The sequence below is a fragment of the Crinia signifera genome, chromosome 1, assembly GCF_055691185.1.
Source record: "Crinia signifera chromosome 1, ASM5569118v1, whole genome shotgun sequence".
NCBI lineage: Eukaryota > Metazoa > Chordata > Amphibia > Anura > Myobatrachidae > Crinia > Crinia signifera.
Genome location: NC_139217.1, coordinates 298975887 through 299002836, shown reverse-complemented (window position 1 = coordinate 299002836; position 26950 = coordinate 298975887). Strand labels below are relative to the sequence as shown.

At 43.1% G+C, this 26950-nt stretch overlaps 1 protein-coding gene across 5 annotated transcripts in view; it reads right to left on the bottom strand.

The window, feature by feature from the left end:
* The window catches only part of RFX3 (regulatory factor X3), a 246053-nt gene extending 219498 nt beyond the window's left edge, over positions 1-26555 (bottom strand). For 3 of the 5 annotated variants that reach the window (XM_083186014.1, XM_083186017.1, XM_083186018.1), the window contains exon 1: positions 26124-26553. The gene's annotated coding sequence lies outside the window, so the exon portion shown is untranslated. Of the gene's footprint in view, positions 1-26123 lie in introns of all 5 variants that reach the window. The other 2 variants (XM_083186015.1, XM_083186016.1) reach the window with 2 other exon arrangements.
* Between the last annotated feature and the right edge of the window lie 395 nt (positions 26556-26950).

Genomic DNA, 26950 nt, shown 5'->3' with positions numbered 1-26950 from the left:
CTTTCATTGTTCCACATACACTATTAAAACTTTATTGATCGGACACATATCATATTCTTTTTTTGCACGGTCACATTTTATTCTGCATTATGGACAACATGTTTTTGGAAAAATCAAGAATAACAACATTATCAATCTTCATGTTACTTTATTTCACTTTACTAATTTTGTGCACAAATTGTTTGGTGACACCCTTAAGGGGGGTATTCAATCTGGGGTCACGGCTGTCGAGCTTACTCAACAGCTGTGACCCTGTCCTGTTCTATGTCAGCTCGACCCTGCAGCGGGGCAAGAAGGGGGCATGGCCGTGAGCTGCACTTGAAAGCTCGTCCCTTCCCGGCCGTTCTCGGCAGAAGGAGCCAGACTGCTTGTGAAGTCAGGCTCGTTCTGCCGAGCTCCCCAGTTCAATGCTGTCGAGTAAGACAGCATTGAATAGGACCAGGCAGCCATCTCCCCCATCAATACCCCATGCTTGGCTGCACTGCGCCTTTGAAATTTTCTATACACCATTGCTAAGCAATTTGCAGGCTTGCTCGGGGCAGGATTTCAATCTGGCGCGCGGGGGGGGGGGGGGTATACCTGATCCCTTGGCTCCTAAAATAAGCTGGCACACACCTAGGGATTTGACCCAATACATTGCGGGTGCTAAAATGCATCCACGATGTACCGCTGTTGGATCCGATTCGATTAATTGAACAAAAAATAATAAAAATATGCTGGAAGATTCTCAAGTGCCTGGCATGCCAAGAGGGGCTGTTTGGCACTACTGTAGCAAAGATTTATGAGGACATATCAGTAGATTCATTTAAAATTAATTTTAGTCTACCTTAAGCAAATATACCCCCTTAAAGGCTCAATGACCAAGGTGAAGATCAGGGGCAATAGAGGGTATACTTGTCTGGTACCATTGGTAATATTGAAAACTTTCTTTTTTTAAGGACTGTATGGTGTGGGAACACAAATTCATTTTTCAACTGAATTCTCTCTGCAGATGTTTTGACAGTGAACTGTTTTATAAATGTCACCTACTGAGCAACAACTAGATGTGTTGTGTTGTTTACACTTCATAGGGAAGAGCTACACCTGGTGCTAATAGTTAATGATTAATTTATTCTGAAATCTCTGCTATTTGTAAAGCTCACTCAGCATGTGACATGAATGAGGCACAAAGTGACAAAAACAATCTCACGTTATTCACAGAACAATACAAGATTTGTAATTAATTGTAAGCGCTTGTTTTTTTTTATCATGTCTGTTGGTCCTGTAAATACTAAATAAACTGGTAAACATGTCTTGATAACGATCCAAATTCTAATTATTTGTGTGTTTCATTATGTGATAATATGGTGTGAAACAAATACATAGAAACATTAATTTGTAGATCAGGCACTACATAAAAGCAATAAAGTAGAAGGTTTATATGTGAATTGAGTGATTTAGCCATTGTACTATAAACAGGTTTACCATAGCTGCAATACAGAACAGTATTATTTATAAGGAATTACAGTGTTCTCACTTTTCATTATCGAACTGAATTGTCTGGAGCTCCCAGAGGGGAGATGCAGTTGGCCACTGTGGTCAACCAATAGGATATTCAGGATACAGCGCCTGGACTTGGAGATGGCCCTAGGCATTGCCAGGAATCTCCCAGGTAAACCAACAGTGTAGACAAGTGGTCAAAAGCACCAAGATTATGTCATTTATACCTCTCTCTATCCTGTCTGTCGAGCCTAGACTGCTAGTCCACTTTCTTCTATCCAGCGATTTCCACCCAACAAATAAGCACAGTGCCATCTGGTTCTTCAAAGAAGCAAGAAGGTACTGACTAGCTTTCTAGTGATTGCAGCAGATGTGAGTGTCTATCAACTGTCAATACTACTGCCGCCTTAAGGTGCCCACACACGGTGCGTTTTGGGCCTGCGATGTGCACTCCAGTGCACATCACATCGTGAAGTACAAAAAGTATATGCAGCACATACCTTTTGAACTATATCGCATCTAGTTCAAAAACGCAAGCTGTTGCAGCATATCACATGAGTTTTGAACTAGATGCAATGCAATCTAGTTGAAACGCATAATGGACAACATTGCAATATATATGCATGTCCCAGTAACAATTACACCGTGTTTGGGCACCTATATATCTATGCCCCAGAAATTTCAGACACCATGGTGGATTGAATTTGTCCAGTCACGATGTTCTGGGTGATTCTATAGATTCAGAGGTCACAATTGTTCATACAATTAATGTAACACAGGTGAGGATATCACTATAATGTCACACTGTGCAGACCACGCAGCCGCACCGCCCGCATAGCCGGTCTTGATCCTAGGCGCCGGCACAGCCTGCTTGCCCACCCACCCCATTTTTCTATGTCCTGCCCGGCTCCCAGATGCACAGCCCACCCACCAGGCTCCTGGCCGCACCACTCGGCTCCCGGCTGCACCCACACATGTAGGTAAATATTTGGGGTGGCTGGGCAGTTTTTTTGTAGGAAAGCCAATCCCGGGATCCAGAGATTGGGCATTTTTCCAATCCTAATTTCTGGGATTGAAAAAATTCCCTGGGATTGGCTTCCCTAGTTGGGATAAAAAAAAGCTTTATATTGTACGGGAGTCACAAGAATACTGCTGTATTTGTATCATACACAAAGCACTCCAATGCTATATTATCTAAAATGATGTTGTGTTTTTGGGGCTAAAATGCACATTTATGCTGCTTTTCCACTGCAGACCAGTTTAAAGTAATGTAATCTTAAATGGTATTTAAAATGGTATTAGCATTCCCACTGCAGCAGATTACCGTTTTAAATACCATTTAAGTACCATTCCCATTGCAGTGAACCGTGTAAAATGTAGAGTGCTTAACCCCCCCCCCAGTGTAAAGAGTGCCTAATCCCCCCCCCCCCCCCAAGTGTAAAGAGTGCCTAACCCCCCATACCTGCCCTGTGCCCAACCTCCCCTATCCTTGTACTTACCTGCACGGGGATGCAGGGCAGTGGGGAGGCAGCGGGGGTCCATGCAGGGTCCAGGCAGTCCCAGTGCCTGATGAGAACTAGTAGTTCTCACTTTCCGCATATGTAATGAGTGCACGTGCATACTAATGAGCCGCTCATTAAATATGCGCATATGTAATGAGCGGCTCTTTATTATGCACGTGCACTCATTACACATGCACAAAGTGAGAACTACTAGTTCTCATCAGGCACTGGGACTGCCTGGAGGCTAAATAACGTTTAAGAGGCATTCCCACTGCCTCTTAAACGTTATTTTAACGTGTAGGACTTGAAACGGGTTGAAATACCATTTAGCTTTAAACGGTATTTCAACTCTGGCACTTTCCCACTGCAGCCTTAAAACGGTAAATTGCGCTGAAAATCGGCAATTTTCCGTTTTTTAGCTGCAGTGGGAAAGGGGCACTACTAAACAGATTATATTTATTTTGATATTTAGTTTTAGAGGTTAGTAATGCTGCTTTCAGACCGCATAACTGGCTTTGACCCTGTATTTGGAAACGTTTCCAAAAACGGGTCTGCCAGATAAAACCCCTTTCAGACCGCAGCACTTAAACGGTATATTACCGTTTAAGTGCCGATTTTTTGACACTGGCAGACCCGTTTTTGGAAACTTTCCAAATACAGGGTTAAAGCCAGTGCAGCCTTCAGCACTCCCCTCCGTGCAGCTCCCCCCCCCCCTCGCGTGTCGACCGAGCGCATGTCGACGCCCCCCGCGCATGTCGACGCCCCCCGCGCGTGTCGACGCCCCCCGCGCGTGTCGACGCCCCCCCCCACCCCCCGCATGTCGGCGCCCCCCCCCCGTGTCGACTTACCCCGTGCCGGTACCTCCGTTGTGGACTGCAGCTCAGTATGCTCGGAAAGCACTTATGAAAAAAGTGTCTTCCAGAAAATGGCTGCCCCATAGGAAACCCAGTTTAAAAAAACTGTCTTCCGTATGGGGGCAGCCATTTTCTGAAAGACACTTTTTTCATAAGTGCTTTCCGAGCATACTGAGCTGCAGTGCCGGGAACCACAACGGAGATACCGGCACGGGGTAAGTCGACACGGGGGGCCGTCGACACGCGCGGGGGGGGTCGACACGCGGGGGGGCGTCGACACGCGCGGGGGGCGTCGACACGCGCGCGGGGGTGTCGACACGCGCGGGGGGGGGGCTCCAGTGCTGTGAATACTTAATGAGCGCTCATTAAGTATTCACTGTGCTGAATTTAGGACCCAGCTCATTGGCTGGGTCCTAAATACCGTTTCTGAGCCGATTTTTTGGCTAAAATACCGGTTCAGAAACGGGTAGGACCCTGCATTTTAACCGGTTAGAAAAAACTGCATTTTCTAACCGGTTAAGTGGGACTGGACCTTTCAGACCGCACACATTACCGTTTTAAAACGGTAAAAAAACGGCAATTTACCGTTTTAAAAGTGCGGTCTGAAAGGGGCATAAAAGTTGCTCTTTAGCTAATGGAACACAATACCATTTTAGTTAAATTTGAGATAACCCCCACGTGAGCATTACAGATCCTTGGCAAATACCATCATTATTGCCATTCCTCTATTACTGACCACTGTCACAAATAGCAGTATCATGTAGGAAGGAGAACATGATGATATGATTCACAGAGAATCACGTCATCTTGCCCCATCTCATCCATTTCACAAAGAAATCTGTGGAATACAGGAGACATGACATGCTCTCCCAGGAGTCCTTGGGTTTCCACAAAACATTCAAGATTGTCAAATGGGACTTTGAATGCAGTATTTTTTTTTTTCAACCAAGAAACTGTTGCATTCTCAAGCAATAATACTTTAAGTCTGCAAAACATAAAAATGTATTTGAAATGCCACTGATCACAACTGTGGTTATTAACCCGTAAAAACACCACCCCACAGAAATGTTACGCTATGAAGGGAGATCAGCGCATTATTTGGATTGTGGGTATATTAACTCTTTCAAGCATAGCAGTGGCATCTAACAAGTGCATGTATTTTCATTGCATTTCAACAGTTTTTTCCAAATGTTATTTCTTTAATATTTAAAATTCATTATAGACCATGGTATATCGATATCCAAATAACTTTCATCAGAGTAGTGCCTGAAATGTACCTCCCTCCTCGCAGCCTAACCGCCAGCATCCTCAGTGATGCCGGGATCCCTCCTGATGGCATTATATACATACAAACATACATGCAATTTATACTATGTACACACACACACACACACACACACACACACACACATATATATATTTTATACATATACACACACACACATACATAATACACATATATTATATATATATATATATATATATATATATATATATATATATATATATATATATACACACACACATACATACACACACACACACACACACACACACACACATACAGTATACATACTGTATACACACACACACACACGTATGCAAGAGGGCATTCATGCTGTCAGGTGTTGTATCTCATTGAGCAGTTTAACAGGGTCACATGTGTTCTCTGGTTAAAGATAGGTGATAACAGAAAGTCTTTAATGTGAATTCAAATGTGAAGATAAGACATACTGTAGCGCATTTTTTCTGCTTACATGTGTTCCCAGTGCCTGGGAAAATAATTAGCTGCTTCCAGAGATCTTGATAATGACAAAAGCATAGCATGCCACCTGCTTTGGACAACCTCTTTGTGAGCCTCTGGAAGTCCCAGCACAACGTATTAGAAATTAAAGTGACACCTGTTGAAAACAGCCATCTGTCTTGAACAAGGGTGATTTAATAGAACTATGGTCTACTCACTTGATCGTGTGCCTCTTACAAGGCTTTACATTCACTTGATAAAAAGTAGCTCAAAGCTTACAGAGACAGAGATATATATAAAAAAAAAAAAACATACAGATATATATATATATATATATATAATTTTGTTAACGGCGTAAACAAACAGCGGTACTCCACGATAGTTTAAATAGCAAATTTTATAGTGCAGAAAACTAACAACATTTCAGTGCCTGATTACCCCTTTGTAAAGGTGTGCAAGTCTAATTCACAGCCTTGAGAGTCCACCAAACCCCACCTTGGGAATGATTGGCTGGCGACACTTTGGCTGGCAAGCACAATTCACACGCAGGGCATGCGAATGGATGCGACATTCATTCGCAGGTCAGGGGGGAGACACCCACATCTTTCGATGGTCGGCTTTTGATGGTTGCCGACTATCGAAAGATGTGGTGCATGCATGCATGCATGCATGCATATAAAAGTGACTTTCAAGTCACTTACCTATGCGTGCACGCTGGGAAGGAAATTGGTGGGCAGCTGACATCCGTTGATGTCAGCTGCCCGCCCACTGCACCCGCACCATGGCCTCATTAGCATAAGAATTCCCAGCGTTCTCATGGGAACGCCCATGAAAAGCTGGGTATTCCGATATGGTAATGGGGCCCCCCACCGCCCTTCTCTGCCCACTGTCCTGGGTCCACCCCTCGAACAATCTACACGTGTACAGGAATGCGCAGGCGCACAGCACCACCATCGGTCCCTGTGCAAATGCACTATGGTTGTGAAGCGAGCAAAATAAGGGCATATTTATATATACAGGATAGATAGATAGATAGATAGATAGATAGGAGAGCATAGTTCTAAGCAACTCTGAACTCTGAACTCTCCAACTCAAAATAGAAACAGTTCTGTTTAGGACTGGAGGAATCACGTCCTCTACAATTGAAAATCAAGTAACAGTTGGAACTGCTGATACACATAGGATAGAGGTACATTTATAAGTGGTTAGCACATTAATGCTGCTTTCCCAATGCCTAAACGGGTAATGACCCGGTATTTGTAAACCGGACTTTAAATGGCTCTGAGCCATAAAGACCCTTTCACACTGCCTGTTGTAAAGGGTATATTACTGGTTAATTACCGTTTTTGTACCTTTCACATTGAACCCGTTTTGAAAGTCACAAAAACGGTAATTCACCAGTAATATACCGCCCCTCCCCTGGTACCTGTCCTGCCCCCCCCCCCCCCCTTACCTCGCTCTCCCCTCCTCCCCTGGCACCCCCGCTCCTCCCCCCCTCCCCTGGTATTCTTACCCCAGCAGCACCACACCGCCTCTGTGTCCCGGCAGCCAAGCCTGTGGTCCTCCTTCCCTGCATCTGTCTCCGGCTGCTCCCGCAGTCCCGGCTAATGGCATGTAGGAAAGCTTCTGTGTGTGCGTCTCCTGCCCCCCCTCCCCCAAGGCGTGTCAGCTTGTGCCCGGCATCACCCCCATTTCCCAGCGGGCACACTGCAGGGTGCGGGGCTGTGCGTGTAAGTGCCGGTCAGCAGCCTCGGATCCTGCCTCTGTAGCCGCACAGGACAGGTAGCACGCAAGATGGAGGCTCCCCTGTGTGGCTGCGCTCTGCGGACTGTCTGTGCAGCTTGTATCGGGGGCACTGGGGGTCCAGGCAGCGCGTTCCTAGTCAGGAGGCAGCAGGGCTTGTTAGGAGAATGCGAAATCATTGGCGGGGTCCTTGCCGTGGATGGGAGCTAGACGGTCTAGTTCCCATCTGCGGCAGGGACCCGCAAATGGGGTATCTCAGTTGACAGAAAGATGCCTTGTAACAGCACACTGCGCCGAAATACACACTGCACAATATATTTTATGATGGCTTGATATATCATTACATGCGCATGTAACTGCATACCATCATTTGTGGGATTGTCCCATCAGATGGGATGCCAAAGGAAAGGACTGCAAGGAATGCGCTATTGTGGGTACACACTATGCAAATTGCATAATATATAGTAAAATACATTGCATGTTCTTATGTTGTTTTAACACTATGCCAAATCCTCCAATATTGAGTATGACATAGAACAAAAACAGTACATTTATTCTTTTCTTGTCCCAGTAACATATAAATATGGATTGTATTGTATTAGTCTCACAGTAAAAGCACATGCATTCAGTGTTCCTTAGGTTCAGTTTAGACAATCTAACTTGCCAAATGTGTCCTGGGAGGAAAAAACACATACAGCTTGAACCACAGTTTAACTCATTCTCATCATTATTTACACAAACTGTGTGAACAGATGGTTTTCCCTTGGAGAAACTGGGCTGACACGTTCACTATATATAAAGAGAGAATAGTTAGCATATTCAGTATTAACTCCAGGATCATTACAGCTGTCCATTTCCTACACACATACACATTTCTTGGGAGAAGACAGTTTTCTGGTCAAATACATAGGGGTGGATGTATTAACAATCATTATGGGAAGAAGTGGTATCAGTGCCCCAGTTCTCCCAATGTAACAAAAAAAGTGAATACCAGAAAATGCTGGTGGTCTCATGTGCCCCCATTATTATCAGCACTGCCATCTACAAGGCAACATGCTGGTATGCCGGGCAATGTAGCACTGATTGTTATGACACCTGCAGCTATTGTTTTTGACAGCTGCTGGTGTCCTTGTCTACTCACCAGAGCAGGGACAGCTAAATCCCAGGGATAGGTATCGCCAGAGAGGGGAGTTTTAACTTTCATTTTGACATAATGTCACTACTGCTTCCTGCCTTGCCTCGGTATAGAATCAAAGCAGGAAGAGCTATACTGGCAAGATAGGCCCTTCATGCCCCAGTACGACACTGATCATGGATGTGCATAGGTGCATTTATTACTATATTAGTAATATTACTATTATCATAGCGTAGACATAATTCAGTAGAAGCAGCCTCTGATTTAGAATGTAGATTTTTGTTTAGGCTTACAGGTGTCATTCCATTGGTTGGGATCACTGATTTCAGTTGCAGCAATCCCAATAGAATAGCACAAAGGGTTGGGTTCTTGACATGGAGCCATACTGTGCACTCTCGAGTAACAAAAAGCACAAAGGTACATGGATGGCTATGAATGATATACAGACACCCCAATATGGTAGAACAAGGTACAAATAATAATAGTATACATACAACCGTTGTGAAGATATTTGTAGGGAAAACCCCATTACACTTGTAGATAAAGATAGGTGAAAACTGGACCTTATTCTGGTTGATTCGCAAGTTGAGTCCACCAGACGCCACACTGTGAATGCCGGGTCACCCCACCACCACCACCTCCCCCTCGCATGCCGCGTATGCTCGCATGGGCTGCAAATGGATGTTTTACAAAAACATCCATTCGCAGGCTGTGGGGGAACATCCACACCATTCAATGGTTGACGACCATCGAATGACGTGGAAGAAAGAGGAGAGATTGGGCACATTTTATAGTGTGTATATGATATGAGATTTTTGTCCAATAGTGTTTTTAAATGACACCTTTAACAATCTTTAATTCCCTCCATAATTATTCAGATCCGAATGAAAATTCAGTAGTGACTGACTATAATGAACATTTGTACCAGAGATTCATAATGAGAGATTTCAAATCTCTCACAGAAAGTGTTTAGGCGTCTTTAGGGGAATATTTTCTTGGACCGATCCTGGTTTCCAAAACACAGGGGACAAAAGGAGTAAGGGTCCCCCGTATTCTGGAAACCAGCACTGGGATCAAACAGCCATCAGGGTAATGCCACAGCCGGGGGACGCTTATTATATAAGGTCCAGCGGCCAAAGCATTACCTCTGTTGCTGGTCTGCCCTGGCCAGGTCCCTGGGGGAACGAGGATACCACAATAAAGCTGAAGCAGACAGTGGGTACCAGGCTGATTGTTAATATAAAACACATTGGTAGCCAGTGCACCATCTTCCTCACACCCCCCTAAACACATAATCATTGGTGATATAAGAGAACCCCCACCCCCCCATAACACATAATTGTTGGTGGTATAATGAGGGGTTCCCTACCCGTCTAAACACATAATCGTCGTTGATATATTGGGGGTCCACACAGACACAGGTAAACGTTGGTGGCACAGTGGAAAAAAATACTTACCAAGTCCTCACTCCTGCAGACAGTGCAGAATGAAGACTGTGGGTGAGGCACGGCGGCTCCAGGTGAAAGCTGCTCCAGGGTGATGGACAGCTTCCTCCGGCGGCTCCAGGGCGGGTAAGTATGGCTTCCTGCAGCGGCTTGAGTGATCGCTCAGAAGGCCACCACACATGCAGATATGTGCAGTGCCTTCTGAGTGACCACTGTTGAATTGACCAGCATGGCGGGTATTAATCTGAGTCCTGCGGGGCCATGCATTTGCATATCTGTGTGGGCTACACACACAGTGATGTTTAAACATTTTTCGGAGTGATTTTGTAAAATTATGTAAAATCGTTCAAAAAGTGGCTGAATATTGCTCCATGTGAGGGGCCCATTTGTACAATCTTTCAGGTGTGTATCTCACTTAATGGGGGTATTGATCAAAGCAGAGCGGTAAAAAGTGAAGAGATAAAAAGCACTAACTTTTCCACTTATCATTATCCATGCTTTGATAAATACCTTTTTAAGGGGGTATTAAATTAAGTCCGTTTTTTTCAGCTAGACTTTACTATTCATTTGCGGCCATTACCGGATGTTTTTTAGACATGTTTTTCTGCTGCAATTTCCCTCTTTAAATAACAAAAAAATAAATAAAAAATATTAAAACATTACTTAAAAATGGTCGATGCATATGTTTTTCGGCTGTGCCAGATTTTTTGACAGTGGAAATATCGTCACTCTAATTTAATAGGTCGAATTTAACTTCACTTAAAAACGGCGATATATGACTATTTTTCGACTCTCGAAAAATCCGGCATGTAATTGAATACCCCAAAATATTTTGATATAACATATAAAAGGGTCTGCAATATTTTTCATTGGCTATAGTGTAATCAAACAAGGAAATTAAATGGCTTTCTGGAATTGCAACTTTGTGGGACTGCTAAGCTATTACTGATGCCTGTCCTTATGTTTCTCTCCAATTTTCCTATAGATTGTAAGCATGCAGCAGGGCTCTCCTTCCTCCATGTATGTCTGTTTTACCCAGTTTGTTCTTTCAGTGTTGTTAACATTTGTGAAGTGCAACGGAATCTGCTGCGCTATATAAGAAACTGCAAATAAATAAATAAATGACAAGCTGTATACTGCATGTTCAGTACAGGTTGATAATTCTCAGGAAATATGGAATCTTAGCAATACAGATAGCAAACATTTTCGAAGGGGTGATAGTGTGTGCTTTATTGTTTGGATTTTAATTATATTGTAATGTGAGTGTTTGTGTCGACTTGGTAAAACTCCTGGGATTTCCTAGATGTTCACTGTAGTCAGAGACCCCTGCTCGGTTTCGTGATGACATTACTATCAGTAAGTAGAACACCATTTACTATGGGTGACCTGGGCTAACCCAGAGGTCACATGAGTATACCAAGTATTACCACCTTACCTACTGTATGTAGCCAAATCCCTTTATATAGAAAAAAAATGCTGATCAACTATTTTTGTATACTGCTAAGGAAACCACGTGCCCACCTCCAACAATACCAAAGATGGTAGCATGAATTGAAAACATTTTACCCCAAAAAATAAAGTCATATAATATAAAAAAGTTTCATTGGTACTTGTGTATTTGCAGGGCGCCCCATTTACATATGTACGGCACCGTAGGAAAATCGCATTGCATGCAATTTTGCTGTGCAATCCGATGCAATGTGATTTTCCTTAGTTAATTTTTAGTGCACCCCTGCCCGCGGATCGCATCGCATGCTATTTTTCATTGTATAAGCACCCATGCTATGAGATGTGATGGTACTTCATTTTAAAAGCACCCATGCACACCCCCACTATCCACGTCACCCCAAAACGTGGCGAGCGCAGCGAGCCCGGCAAGGCTCAAAAAAGGAAAATCACATCGCACAGTGCAAATTACACATCGCATTGCATCCCACCCCATCGCACAGTGCAAATTAGACATCGCATAGCATACAACTGGAAAAATTGCACAGCAACATTGTAAAGTACAAAACGCACAGCACAGTGCAATAGCAGCGTGTATGGGCACCTTATTATCTAGTGAGATCGCATCGCACGGCACAGAAACCGCATTCGATGTGATTTCACTATGCAGAAAAGCGAATAGCTTAGTGGGCGCCCTGCTAATACACAAGTACCGTTTCATTTTTAACCAACGTACTAGTATAGTGACCATCGGAATCCCGGCTGTCGAAGCCGCATACCACACCCCTTCAAATATCAAGTTCCATTTTAAGTGCATCTCCTCAGTTCACATTTAAGCACATATGGCACATATGGCACATATGGCAATTACCATTACTTTGTGGGTTTTCCATTTATACTGGGTTTATATGACTGAATTTGTTTTTCAAATATATAGATTAAATTTTTTACATAGATACATACAGTATTTCACCCCAAAACTTGATCTCTAGTAAGTTCTTTTGGATGTGTTATTTATAACAAGGTGTGTTGCAAAGTTCAGTCATAAGAACTTTTAGGAGGACTGTAATCTTTAATTATTTTCCAAAACTAATTTATGTAGATAATTTGCAGGTAAACACTGGTATTTGTTTTTCTTCCCATATTTAGTCAGAAATATAAATTCCTTTTTACGGTGTATATTTATGGCATAGTAACTTTTGACATATAAAACAAAATCAGTTAAAACAATGTACAAATGGAAAGTTGAGCTTTTACAAAGAAAAACAAGAAAAATAAATATTTATTTTAGTGCACAAAGGAATGAGGCCTAAACATAGTATGCAAACACTGGCATGCACCGTAGTGATAACCGATATGGTCTTTGACAACCTCAGACATAGTTGACCATCAAAGATAAAAGATTGTTCACTATGGTGGGCAGTCTGTATACCTCTTCCATTTTAATCCATACTTGCCGACCTCGGAGCTGCCAGCCAGTTCTGTTAGGCAGGGGGACGGGGCCATCGCCGGGAGGAAAAAGAGCCGGCTTGGGGGCAGAGCTACAGACGGGTTATTCTGTTGAAGGGCGTTCCTATGGTAATCGCGTCATTTTACCCACGGACACCCCCGCCAAGGGGCGATTCGCGGGAGATGGGGATGGGGCCGGGAGGGGGACCCGATTTCCGGGTAGAACAGGCAACCCTGTTATAATCCTTACATATAGATTTTTTTTGACAAAAAGAGACCCAGAATAATCGCTGGCTTGGTGGGATCCACCGGCACTTCCACTAGACAGCTTCTTAAGGGCACTGGGACCTTAGGAAACTTGGGAGAGGAATGAAGTAGGTCTCCAAAGAGAAATAGGACATGTGGACCTATTTCAAGTGTCAGTTGGTGACAGCAGGTATGGATTTCTGAGATCCATTTCTTAATATCATTACCTACTGTATGCATTAAATCTAAGATGATGAGTGCCCCCACCTCTCTTCTCTTACAGTTTACCAGAGAGGACATATTTGGGACAGTGTGCACAGGTCAGCTGGTTCCATCATGTGTTCTACACAGTGACCTGCTGCTATTCCCTGGTACCCATGGCTTCTCCACTCCTAGTCTGGGGACAGCCACTTCTACTGGGAAAACCTGAATGTGTGGATGAACTTTTGGCTGCACATCTTCATGCCATACTCCACGGCACACCAGGCTCCTTAGTTCACCAGCTCTCTTGGTAGTACCAGCAACAGCTGGATACCTGCAAACAGCAGGGAGCATTATATTCCCATTATATATTCCTACAGTGTGTACATGATATTTGCAAACGATATGCATGATAACGATATAGCTAATTTAATTTTCAAGCAAATCATCTAGCGTGCAAGCAGTAAATCATTAATGATACCCAATCCCATGGGTCCTTCATTACCTATGTCCTCCATTGCCTGTACATGCAGGACAATGGATGATATTGCTAACGAGAACTGCTGCTCCACCATCGGCAAGTGTTTTTGCCTTGCTGATGCTGGCACCCCCGTCGGTTCCATAGCTCCCAAAAGTGCTGGGTACCTATATCATCAGGTGTGTACCTAGCATTAGTTCCAGAAACAGGAAGAAAACAGAACTGATAAAATAAGTATTTGCATACTTAAACAATGTGGAAGCTGAAACAATCTAGGGTCACATGCAACTTTAGGGAATAGCACCTATTTAAAAAAATCACCAATTAAATAGGTTTGCTTTTTTACCTTACCTACAGTACTGGTAAAATATTCTAAACAGGTGGGTACACACTGCACGACATGCATGATAACAATATAGTTAACAATATTGTTCAGTGTGTACTAACTGTATTGTTAATGATGCATGCTCCCACGGATCTTTAACCCCTATCCTCTGAAAATGCAGTCAAATCTGACGAGTGACAGCATGTTCGGCGTGGGTCCCAGTGATGCCAATGTACAAGATCATTCATTGTTTAACCCATAGATCGCTCTTTTCGCAGCACTGCCAATAACGTTAAAGATATTGGCAGTGCCCTAGTTCGTAGAGTGTATATGTGGCGTCAATTAGCTCATTCTACTAGAAGAAAAAAAAGCACATTTGCAGACCCGATTTGCCAATTTAAAGTAACTTACACAGAGAAATGAATAAGCTCAGGCTATTAACATTTGCTTTTTACCCAAATGTTCCTATTTTCTTTATAGATATACAATAAATTTGACATTTTTCTAACATTTCTATAACAAGCAAACTATCTCCACTGTGAAAAAGTCATTACATCGAAAGGACATAGTACAAAACCTTTAAAAAGACAACTAAATCCCAAATTGTACATTTTCTATGTAAAGCAAAATGATAACATCAATTGTTCCTGCTAGGCTAAAGGCCCATACACACTGGGCGATTTTGAGCTGAAAGCAGCTCAGTTTTGCAGTTTGAGCAACTTTCAGCTCAAAAGCCGCCCAGTGTTTACTGCATGGCGGTGAGTGCTGGTGCACGTTCTTGCATCATCACCGGCCGCCGCTCATCTGCTGGTATTACCAGTAGAAGAGCGACAGGGTGGATGGCTTTCCATAGCCTCCTGCTATAGAAAGCTGTCCACCCCCAGGACAATAGCTTGAACAGTGTATATGGGTGACTCTAAGCCAAGCGGTTTTCCCCATCATCGTTCTGCATACACGAGGGCCAAAAAATGCCAAGTGTGCCTGCATACTTTCCACCGCAACTCTTTTAGAAGAGTATTAAGGAAGGAGCCTTAATAGCCCCGATTTTGCAGCGCCTGTAAAAAAAAAAAACTGGCATGTTGTGTGTTTTCTTTTTTGCCTTCCTGAAATAGGCAAACCAATTAGCCAGCTTTCGGGGCTAATAGGATAGTACACTTATTTACCTTTAGAATTGGATAACAGTCTAAGCAAGCATATTCCTCATATCTCAAGCAAAAAAATTGAATAACCAACTCTAAAGAAGTATTAAAAGGAATCTGAAACATGACAAACAGATGAAAACTTAAAGCAATGCATGTGAATTATAAGAGCATCAAAAGCAATGCTTCAATGTATGAATTCCCAAACATGCAGCCTGTGTTCAAAATGACAGAAGTAGAGATGGGCAAAACGGATCATTAAGCTGAGCCGTGATCCGCCGGAGCTCACATTGAAAAGATGCGGATCTTTTAGGCGGGTACTCGCTTTAAAACACTGATCGATGGCTGGGTGCAGAATCGCCATCGATGGCCATTCCTGGCAGCAGCAGCAGCAGCTAATCTTTCTATCACTTGTAGTCACAGCACTGAACTCAGTCTCCAGAGGTAGTACATCTCAGCTGCCACAGGTGGCAGCACTGAGATCAGGAAAATACATTGTAAACTGAAACGGATCACCTTTTTGGGACCGGCGGCTCATTCGTTCTTGCATGGGATCCATTCAAAAGAACCGGTTCGTTCGCGAACGACCCATCTCTAGACAGAATACATTAAAATCGGGGGCCGTCAGAGTCTCACGCTGCTGAAACATTGTTTTGCTCTATTTACATCTGCAACCTTATGTTTATGCTCGTTAAACCCCTTGCACCTGTTTTCTATAGACACGACCGACAGAGTATGGCCTCCAATATGTGCCATTATGCATCTAACTTTAGCTAAACATTAATAACATTAACTATACCTCCTAGTTCCCACCAAGGGACACCCTGCACATTTCCAATACATTGCTAATTCTATGCATCTCAATATCAACCACCCTGATGTGTGTACAGTATAATAAACATCATTACACATGACGCAATGTAACTTTATAACAACTTTGATGCATCAGCAGTAGCAAAAAAAATAAAAAATAAAAAAAACTCCATGGACATACAGTAGGCACTGCATGTTACTTAGAATAAATACTCTTTCTCTATATAAACAGGGGGTAGTAGGGGTGGGCAGAAGCACATTTCATGTCACAATTAACAATTATTTTTTATCAAGATATTAAAAAAAATTGTAAATGAGCTAAGGTTAAAGCTGCATGGCCAGTTTCATCATCCTGGCCAGTAGCCTAGGGAAATCACTGTAACTGAGCTTTCAATGATGGGCAAGGGGGCACATCTAAGTAAGGCTGCTGACATCATACAATGGCCCCATGTGATTCCCCTAATGAACAAACTATTGCATCACAGAGCCTTATGTGTGTAATGGGAATGCTGCATTTTCCCATGACACTGATCCTTACAAACAAAGTGACTGCAAGCTGATTATATCAGTGACTTGCATATACTGTATGTGATGGATAAAAACATTCAGGCAAATAGAAACATATCGGGTGAGATTTAATAGGATGAGAGTTTCAGAAAGTGGTAAGAAATCTCCAGGTTTTTTTAAAGCGGCAATCATTTACACTGCAAAATCAAACTGGTTTAGCAGTGTAAATGATTGTCGCTTTAAAAAAACTGGAGATTTCTTACCAAATCTCTATCTTTCTGAATCTCTCATCCTATTAAATTTCACCCGTCATGTTTAACGCAAGTGCACAGTACCTGAGTATGCAAAGAGTAAAACAGGTCTATACATATTAATTTATTAACAGTTTCTTATATAGCGCTTTACGCAACAATCAAGGCTGAAAACTAATTGTTGACACTTTAAAGTCTATCCAGCAAATAAAACCCTACTAATTCTTCAATACAAGAGACAAAGCTGGTCATACGCCTAAACATTTATTGTTCTATCTGGCTGTTTGAAACAAAAATCTGGTAACATCTGGTAACTGTCATCTACTCCCATTAGTTACCAGATTTTTGATCCAACCAGCCAGATTGGACAATAAATTGTTAGGTGTATGGCCAGCTTAACCAGTAATTATTCAGAGCAGGCTGCAACAACTACCCATGTGGTTACTGGTCGGTGCTGGCAGATGAATGGGAGACCGCACACAACCTCTCATCATAGCATTAATAACTAGACTAATGCTATTTTCCTTTGTCAATCAAGATAGCTAGTACTCCAATGCTCTGGGTTGTGCAACAGAATTGACATTCAAATAGACTGATACTGTACTATTTAATATAGTATAGGGCATTCAGAGCCTGATTAACCAATAGGCAGATTGGCCTGCAGCCTGGCGCAATGGGTCCTGGGGGGGGGGGCACAGTGCCGACACAAGAGATTGTGCTGGGATAAGAGCGCTCCCTGGTGCTGCTGGAAATAGGGCCGAGCATGGTTTTTTGAGATCTCCCATGGGAACTGTGGGAGCAACAGTGCCTTCTGGGATTGCCGGGTGTCAGCGTGGCAGGGACACCTGGTAGAGAAGATCATGTGTGAGCCATGGTTAGCTCTACCGCTGATGCTGGGACTGATGCCTCTGCCACCTTTGCCAGCACTGCTAGGGTGGTAAGTGCATTATGAATGGAGCTGAGGCTGGAGACTATTACAGCTTTTTAGTGGAATATGAGTGAAAAACGTTTGGTTTTCAATTTTTCTGTATTAGCGTAGGGGGGCTAGAACCCTTAATAAGGCCCCGATGGTATTCACTAACATGAATCAACAGTAAAGCTGGGTACACTCTAGAGAGATGATAAGTTTAACAATGTTGGTGATTACAAAGAGTTAGAATGCCAAAATATCATGTCAAGAACAGACAAGCTTTTCATAAACTACAAAGAGCATGGAGAAACTTAAGGGAATTATAGAAATGCTTTAGTAAACAGAAAAGCCTTGAGTCTGTTTTTGTGAAGGTTGCTAGAGTGGGGGCCAGTCGAACTGTGCGGGCAAGTGAATTCCATAGAGTTGGAGCCGCATGGCTAAAAGCTGAAGCCAGAGATAAATCACAGGAGAGTATAGGTCCTGTTAAAAGTCCGTAATCTACAGATCACAGTAATTGGGTGAGACAGTATGGAATCAGAAGATGCTTCAGGTACCTTGTGCATGTAGGGTTTTAAAACTCAGTTAATCTTGAAGATAATTCACCATCTTATAGGCAGCCAGTGAAGGGAGTAGACAATGGGAATTATATGGCTAAAACGGAAATGGTTGGTTAACAGCCTGACAGCTGTGTTTTGTACAATCTGAAATCTGTGCAAATATTTTGCTGGGAGACCAAGGTAGAGGGCATTGCAGTAATCTAATCAAGATGATACAAATGCATTTATGACTTTTGGCAGATATTGAATGGAAGGAAGTGTTTGATTGTGGCTATGTTTATCAGAAGAAAGAATGAGAATTTGATTGTGGCGGATATCTGATGTTTAATAGTTAAGCCACCATCGTGCACCATGCCAAGATTCTGCACATGATCAGAGTTTTGTAATTCCATACCCCGAAGTGTCAGTCTAGTTGGTTGGCTAGGCTGCAGTCTTGTGCTTTGATGTTAAGGCACTATAATAAGGAACCTCTGTTGTATCAGGATTCAGTCTCAGCCAACTGGCACTCATCCACTCCTAGAGCTCAGCTAGACAGACATTTTGGGTTGTTAGTGGGTTCTTGGTGCAAAGGACAAGTACAGTTGTGTATCATCTTCATAACAGTGTTATCAGTGTTTCAGTGGCCCTTATTCTGATCGATGCGGATATTCCCGCTTGCGTACGGGCCGCCGATGTTTATCTACTGCGCATGTGCAGAGGTCACTCTGCGCATGTGCAGGCGAATTCGCCGCAAGGATTCTCTACACGCCGCACAGGGGGCGTAGAGGGGCGTGAGGGGCTACTTATCCTCATTACCCTATGCATACGCCCCGCGTTTCATGGGCGTTCCCATGCAAACGCGGGGCGTATGCATGGTAATAAGGCCGTGACACGTGGGTACGGGGCGGGCATCTGACATCGCCGGATGTCAGCTGCCCGCCCCCATACAAGATTTCACACGGACAAGTGTCCGTGTGGTCTTGTGTTGCGGGACCTGGTGGAGCGTGCGGCCCTGCATTCGATGTTCGGCGACCATCGAATGCAGGGGCTGCTCCCACCATGGAGGAGGCGTATCCCCGTCCAATTTCATGCGGATCGCCACATATCCGCGTACGGACGGCAGGTGGCGATCCGTATGGAAGGCGGGGATTCGCCTGCACGGTTGCGGCCGCATATTCTGATCGGGCCGCACCGATCAGAATAAGGGCCAGTGTTATGTCTTCTTTTGAATCCTGATAGGAATGGATCATACATATCATACGTTGTCAGGCGGGTTTCTAGTTGATTTGCAACCACTTTCTCAATAACCTTTCCTACAAAAGGGAAGTTTGATACTGGTCTGTAGTTGGTCATGCAGTTGGGATCTAAATTAGGTCTTTTAAGAAGAGGTCTAACAAGTGATTGCTTTAGGGATTCAGGAAAAATGCCTGTCTGCAAACAGCATTGAACAATTTTTGTAAAGACGGGACCAATTATAGCCATACATCCTATTATTAGCTTGGTGGGGGCAGGATCCAGATCACAGGTAGTCGGATGAAAAATATAGGCAATTTCAGCAATGTCCTTTACGTCCATTGGGTCAAAGCTGGTCCATGAAGATAGGTGGCTTGAATTGTCAGGTTTAGTAGTTTGGCACTCCTCTGACAGCAATGTTGAGATTCCAGTTGGTAGATATGTTATCGGTAAAGAATGTTGCAAATTTGTTGCATTTTGCCTGGGACAGTGTTTCATCAGGCTGCAGGCAATGCTGCCTTGCAAAGCATTTTCACTGTGTGGAAAAGTTGAACAGGCCTATTGGTTGCTGCTGTGTTCTCATTTGACAGGAACTCCGATTTCTTACGAGTGATTGTTGATTGATATTCTTACATATGCTTTGTTAGTTTTATCTTGTCCTCCAAAAGGTTAGTCTTTCTCTATTGTCTTTCTACTCTAGCCACCGTTTCTGAAGCTCATTAATACTGTTGTCAAACCAGGGAGCTTGAGAAGTGGTTTGCAATGTTGTATATGCACAGGGGGCTAGAATATCAATTGCAGCCATCATATCCCTATTATAGTAATGAAATAGATATTCAAAGGTGCTAAGATGTTTAACATCAGCACATGTGATACTGACAGGCAAGTGAATTTATAGCCAGTTATGGCAACAGTCGTTAGACAAAAGCATGGTCTACAACAGTTCCAGTTGTCTAATACACAATGTGGGCAAGTAATAATAAAGGGTTGGGCAGTGTCCATAGAATGGATCTGGTACAGATAGACAATAGCTAGGGTTTAGCCAGAAGCATGACAAGTAGTAGTAGAAAGGATCTGGTATACAGTGTGTACAAATTATAGTCAAGGATCAGGCAGAAGCAAGGTCTGAAATATAGGCCCTTATTCTGGTTCACTCGCAAAGGCAAATTCCTTCTCAAATGGACAAAACCATGTGCACTGCAGGTGGGGCAGACGTAACTTGTTCAGAGAGAATTCGATTTTGGTGGGGTTTAACTTCAAATTGGTTTCTGTATTGCAGTGTACAAATAGAGCAGCCAGTTGTTTCTCTGCCCAGAAACAAAATAACTCACCCAAATCTAATTCTCTCTGCACAAGTTACATCTGCCCCACCTGCAGTGTACATGGTTTTCTCCATTTGAGAAGGAATTGCCAGCACCTGCATTTCTGCCCGCACATATGGGGGTTGTGTGCTGATATGTGTGAAAAAAAATGCCAGTTTCAGCACTCCAACTGGACTTTTTGCATGGCATCACATCAGTTAAGTCAGGTGTAGGTGCTTTACATTGCCAAACTCAACATTAATTAGTAATATGCACTATAAAAGATTACATTTCATTCCCCCAATCACCCATCACTATATGGCAGATCGGGCATGATATAACAATATTATTCTACATTTCACAAGCAAAAAAGTGTTGTAGGTCTGGATATCCTTTATGGTGCATACAGGAAAGGACAGAGGCAATAACAGAACTAGAACCTGCACAGGTGCATTGCACACCTCAGGACTCTGGAGAGCACACATAGCCAAAATAAGTAAATCAAAAATCAAATAAAGCTTATCTTAAAAAAAAAATAGTAACATATACATCCTAGACAACAATAGATGAAAAGAATTGCACCACATTGAGTAAAAAAGTGAACTTTAGGGCTTTCTACAAACATATTTCCAGTGTCAAAACTTGGGGCATAGTAAAATACTATATCAACCTGGGAAACACAGATTTCAAATTTACATACATAGTTCATCTTTTTCGGCCATCACACCATAAAAGACTAAAGTTAATTTATCATGCTGAACTTGCCAGTAGGCACCCTTCTCCAAATACTGTATTCTGAAGCACTGGGTTTTTTTTTGGTACTAATAAAATGGTTTAAACTTTTGATATGTTGGCAGCAGTGCCATGAAAATGTATTTTAGGTCCTGGGTGGTCCATACAGTCATTGAAGTCACATGTCTGTCAATGGACGATTTTATATTAATCCCACAAGAACATGTTGAATGTCAAACACGATTGTATTTCACCTGCACTGTGATTGGAAGCTGCATTTTAACATTATCATATAATATACTTGTCGAATGGTAAACTTTATGCACAATAATTTGCTGCTATAATTATGTCCCAAAGATAAAAACGTACCTATGAAAGATTAAACACATTTTTTAGTTAAATGTGTGGAAAATTTAGAAAATTCCTAAATAATATTACTTTGACTGTAATGCCTTGCAGTACTGGAGGGCTTCTTTACTGGTGTAATTGGAGAGAATAGCATTGAAACTCTTCTGGATAATTAATAAATAAACCTGTGCAATCAGGATATTTTCTTCCATGGTACATAACATATAATTACCCTCTTTGGGCCTTGTAAAGATTTGATCTAGTGAAACGCAACACAAGCAAATTTAGATTAGATGCTGTTAAATAAACGTCTTAACACAGCATCAAAAAGAAATAGAACATCACAAACCATTGCATTAGATGTTACGTATAATACATTATACACCTAAACTACAAAATTATTATCTGGGTATAGAAACTCTAAAGTGTAATACAGTCACTAGGTCCACAGCCATTAGGTTGACCACCATTGGTTAACAGGAAGTGGGTCGACACATGAAAAGGGTTGACATGGTCAAAGGCAGATGCACACAATAGGTCGACATGCGTTTTTCACCTTTTTTTTTTTGAAAGAAAAAAAAGGACTTGTTCATACTTTACCATCCCAGTGGACATGGAGGGGGAATATAACAGTGTGCCCGAAGCATGGCCAGCACAGCGAGTCATGCGAGGGGACATTGTGACACTTATACTGTGTTCATGTCAACCGAGACACCAAAAAACTAAATAAAACGCATGTCGACCTATCTTGTGTCAACCTTTTCCTTGTGTTGAACTACTGCATGTCGACTAATAGTGGTCAACCTAAATATTATCAACCCAATGATCCATGCCTCTCTAAAGCTGGGTACACACTATGTGATTTTCGTTAACGATATGCACAATAAATATTGTGCATATTGTTCAATATATACCATCGCCATCCTATATAGAGAACCTGTCCCTTTAAGGAAGAAACCAGCACTGGACGAGAGCTTTATAGCAAAAAACTTTATAATCCAACTTAGGGAATTAGATTCACATTGGCATAAATCCGGCTTGTCACAGTCTGTAACCACTTAAGTCTGGAACATATAGTCCCCACCCTCAGGCATACACATATATATACGTTACTGTGAGTTGATCTTAAAGCCAGGTCTGCACTCGGTCCCCGACGGACCGTTTCGGTGCCTTGTGCACCTTCTTTATGTTTATATATCATATATACCCATGGTATCACTAACGATGTGCACTCCCTTCACCTGAACATGCAGTCAATCTGACAATAACATCAGGGACTGCATGTTTAGTAGGGGTCCCGGTGACATCACTGAACAATGTTGTTAATGATATAGTTCAGTGTTTTTAGTGCAAATCTTTTGTGCAAGGATGTGTGATTTTAGTATTCTCTTTGTTTTTATTGATTGGTTTGCTTTTTTACACAAACAGACTACATATTGGCTACTTATTGGACCTTATTCAGGTCCTTTCATTAGTGCACATGCGTTTGCATGGGGGGGCATGTATAGCGTCTGGGGGCGTTCCCATGAAATTGCCCAGTGACGTGGGCGGGCAGCTGACATCACCGGATGTCAGCTGCCCGCCCATTTTACCGAGAATGTACATGCATACAAAAGTGACCTGACTATATATATATATATATATATATATGCGTGTGCGCACCACATCTTTCAATGGTTGGCGACCAACAAAAGATGTGGGAGGTTCCCACTGTCATGCGAAAGGATGTATATGTAAATCATCCATTCGCATGCCATGCAAACGTACGCGCTGTGCGAATGGTGGTCCGGCGTACCACCATTCGCAGGATGAGTTCTGGTTTACTGGCAAGGATGCGAATTCGCATCCCAACTCATAAACCAGAATAACCCCCATAGTCTACTTTCACTAAATATAATGTTATGGAGTTTTATGAGGTAGAAGGTTTATAAAGAAAAAGGTAATGTACATCAGTCTAGAAACTGTAACTTGCACAAAATACAAGCACATCCATCTGTAAATAACCTGTAGGTACCATCCAATTTTGTGAAGGCCCACCATGTGTCACTCCTGCTTTCAAGTCAGAGGAGGCCTTTGTGTGTGTTCCAGGAAATATGTTTTAACCGCCTGCATAAAAACTGCAGAGAATGAAGTGGGTTTTAATGAAGGGAATAATCTGCGTGTGAAAGTACTCGAGAAAAAAAAAAGAAAGAAAACAAATAAGCAAGTCATCTGGATTTAGGAAGATTTAGGAAGCAACATTTTTGAAGTGAAGGAACAGTCGCAATCAAGTTCCAAGCAGTAGGGGACTATTTAACAAAGCTTGGAGAGAGATAAAATTGTGAAAGATAAAGTATCAACCAATCAGTCCCTGTAATTTTCAAATACAGCCTGTAAGATATAAAAGTAGAAGCTGATTGGTTAGTATTTTATGTTTCTCAAAGATTTGACAAATACCGCAGCCTGGAACTTGATTTTGACAGTTCCTTCAAGAAGGAATACAGACAATTTTTGAAACAGAACAATAACAAATACATATTAAAAGTTATATACAAGCGTTTTTAAATAAGCAAAATATGTTCAATTGTAATTAGTTTTTGCATAAAAAATGTTCTATGCTATAAAATAAATTCTCTCCAAAATACAGCTGTCCAAAAAAAAATGCTCCAGGACAAAGCAAATATGTTCCCGATACAATAAACCACAACAGTTAAAGAATTGATATAGCTTATAGACAATTGTAAATTCCAAAGTTTGGTATATTTAATTCAGCGCTGTGGACGCAATTTACTGTTCCTGAATGGCAAATCACATCCATCTACATCACAAGTTTTGCATCGCATCCCAATAGAAGTGCACATGAAAACTTGCAATGTCGGGACTACCGTGATGTGTATAACTGGGTAATGTAGTGATGCCTGGTGGCACATTACCAGTTATTGAATCCCCCCCCCATGTCTCTATTTGCAATATTACAGTGATTAAAATATATGACAAGCTAAAATATTTTTTTTTTAAAGTGTTAAGACTAGACCTACTGGTCTCAGCCCCTAGATATGAGACGCATCAAAAGATAAAACAACCAGACGGTTCAAGTTCACATGGGTCATACATTGTTTATGATCAGGCTGTCTTGAATTTCAGCTTTCAGTGAGGACAACAAGAAATGCAGCCCTAAGAGCTTTGGGACAAATCAGCTGTGTATAGGCTACAGTATAATCCAGCAGCAAGTGATCTGTGATGGGCAAGAGTGGGAGCTGCTTGTAAGGCACTCAGAGCCCTGCCAAGTGCTGAGGCCCCCCAGCCTGAAGAGGATGCTAATCTCCTGGATGTAACATACAGTACTACATCTCTGGAAAGCAGCAACATTCATTTGTCACATGCTGCTCACAAAGCCTGGCTAATCAATTCATTGTTATTCCTACTTGATGCACAGGGTTTCATAGGGGTACCCAGGGACATACAATGCGCACCTGTAAAACTCACAAGGGATCTCCTCCCTCCCCCCCTTCTAGTCAGTAAATAATGTCCTAGGGGTGCAAATGCTGAATGGAGCCTTGCAACACAAAGGAAGATGTGGTTAACTCCTTCACTACTTGGGTGGCAATGACGTGCGGACCCTCCTGACACAGCAAGGGTTACAACAAAGGGAAGCAGAGCATCCACTCTACACCTACACTGGCTGAAACACATCCCAGCAGCAGAAGCTCACCAGAATTTGCCCATCGTAGGGAAAAACCTGCACATAACCATATTGCATAATAATGACTCCCTGTGTGCATCTCTCCCTGTCACATCGCTGGCCGATTACACATGGAAATCCATCTGCAGAAAGGATGCTACAGCTACACACAGGAACACACACACAGCCATCTCCTAGCATCCACATCCCCAATCACCCCTCCTCCTCCTCCCGGGGACACCGAGATGTACAAATACAGGGGAGCCTTTAGCTCAGGGGTTGGTTAAGCCCATAAATGCCCCAGCGCCGTCTTCCTCTTCCCCGGCTGTGCCTCTGCCCCCACCCCTCCATAGCAGACAACAGCCCAGAGAGAGGAGAGGGAAGGCGCTATGAGACAGAGGATGCAATACACAGGCACCTGCCTCCCATACTCGGCAGCGTTAGATAATACCATGCACCATGCATAACAGCATCACCGCCGCCAGGGAGCACATCACCCCCCGGTACGGGCAGAACAAGCGGGGAACCCAGCAGCAACAGCAGCACAGACACACACAGACACACACACACACACACACACACACACACACACACCACTACAGCAGCAGTAATAATAATAATAATAATAATAATAGTCATAGTCACCTTGGCTGTGGATTATTGTGGTGTTGCCGTTGGTGCCTGGGTAGGGTGATGGGGAGGATGGAGATGAGGAGGAGGAAGGAGAGGTGATGGTGATGGTGGTGATGGTGGAGGAGGAGGAGGATGAGGAGGAGAGGAGTAGTTGTTGTTGATGGGTAACAGTCGCCAGGACTACGGTGGCTATGGCGCTGGATTCACAAGGCAACAGTTGCTATAACTCACAAAAGAGGGAGGCAACCTAACCTGCCAGGAGGAAGAGGAGGGGCCGCCCGGCCACAGGCTGACAGCCCGGCAGCAGCAGCAAGGCGGAGACTGGGCGGAGACAGCGCGATAGGAGAGAAGAACCTGCTGCTGCTATTCAATCCATAGCAAGCTTTATTGTGTGTAGCCGAGCGCCGCAGCAGCAGCAGCAGCCCCTTCTCAGCGACCGGATTTATTTATTATGTCGTGTGCAGCGCGATGGATACGGGGAGCGCGCCCTATCCCGCCGCAACTGGGGTATTAGCAGCGCTCATAGTTGACGCAGATGTGCTGCGTCCTATTGTCTGCCCCCTTCTCACACACAGGGCATGGGAGCGCCTGCTGGGAAGGTTGGGTGATGGCGAGTAACCAATATCTGGATAGGAGGGAGACAAGCTGCAACCTTTTGAGAACCCCCTTGTTATCTAAATATAAATGAGATCTCGGACTATGTAAAAACCGGACCGGACATCAAAATCTGCAGTCCGTAGTGTCCGGTCTGGGGGTGTCCTATGGGGGGGTGGGGAATAGCTATCATCAGGGACATGGGGAATGGGAGTTTACAGCCTCCCCATGTGGTCCGGCCCGTA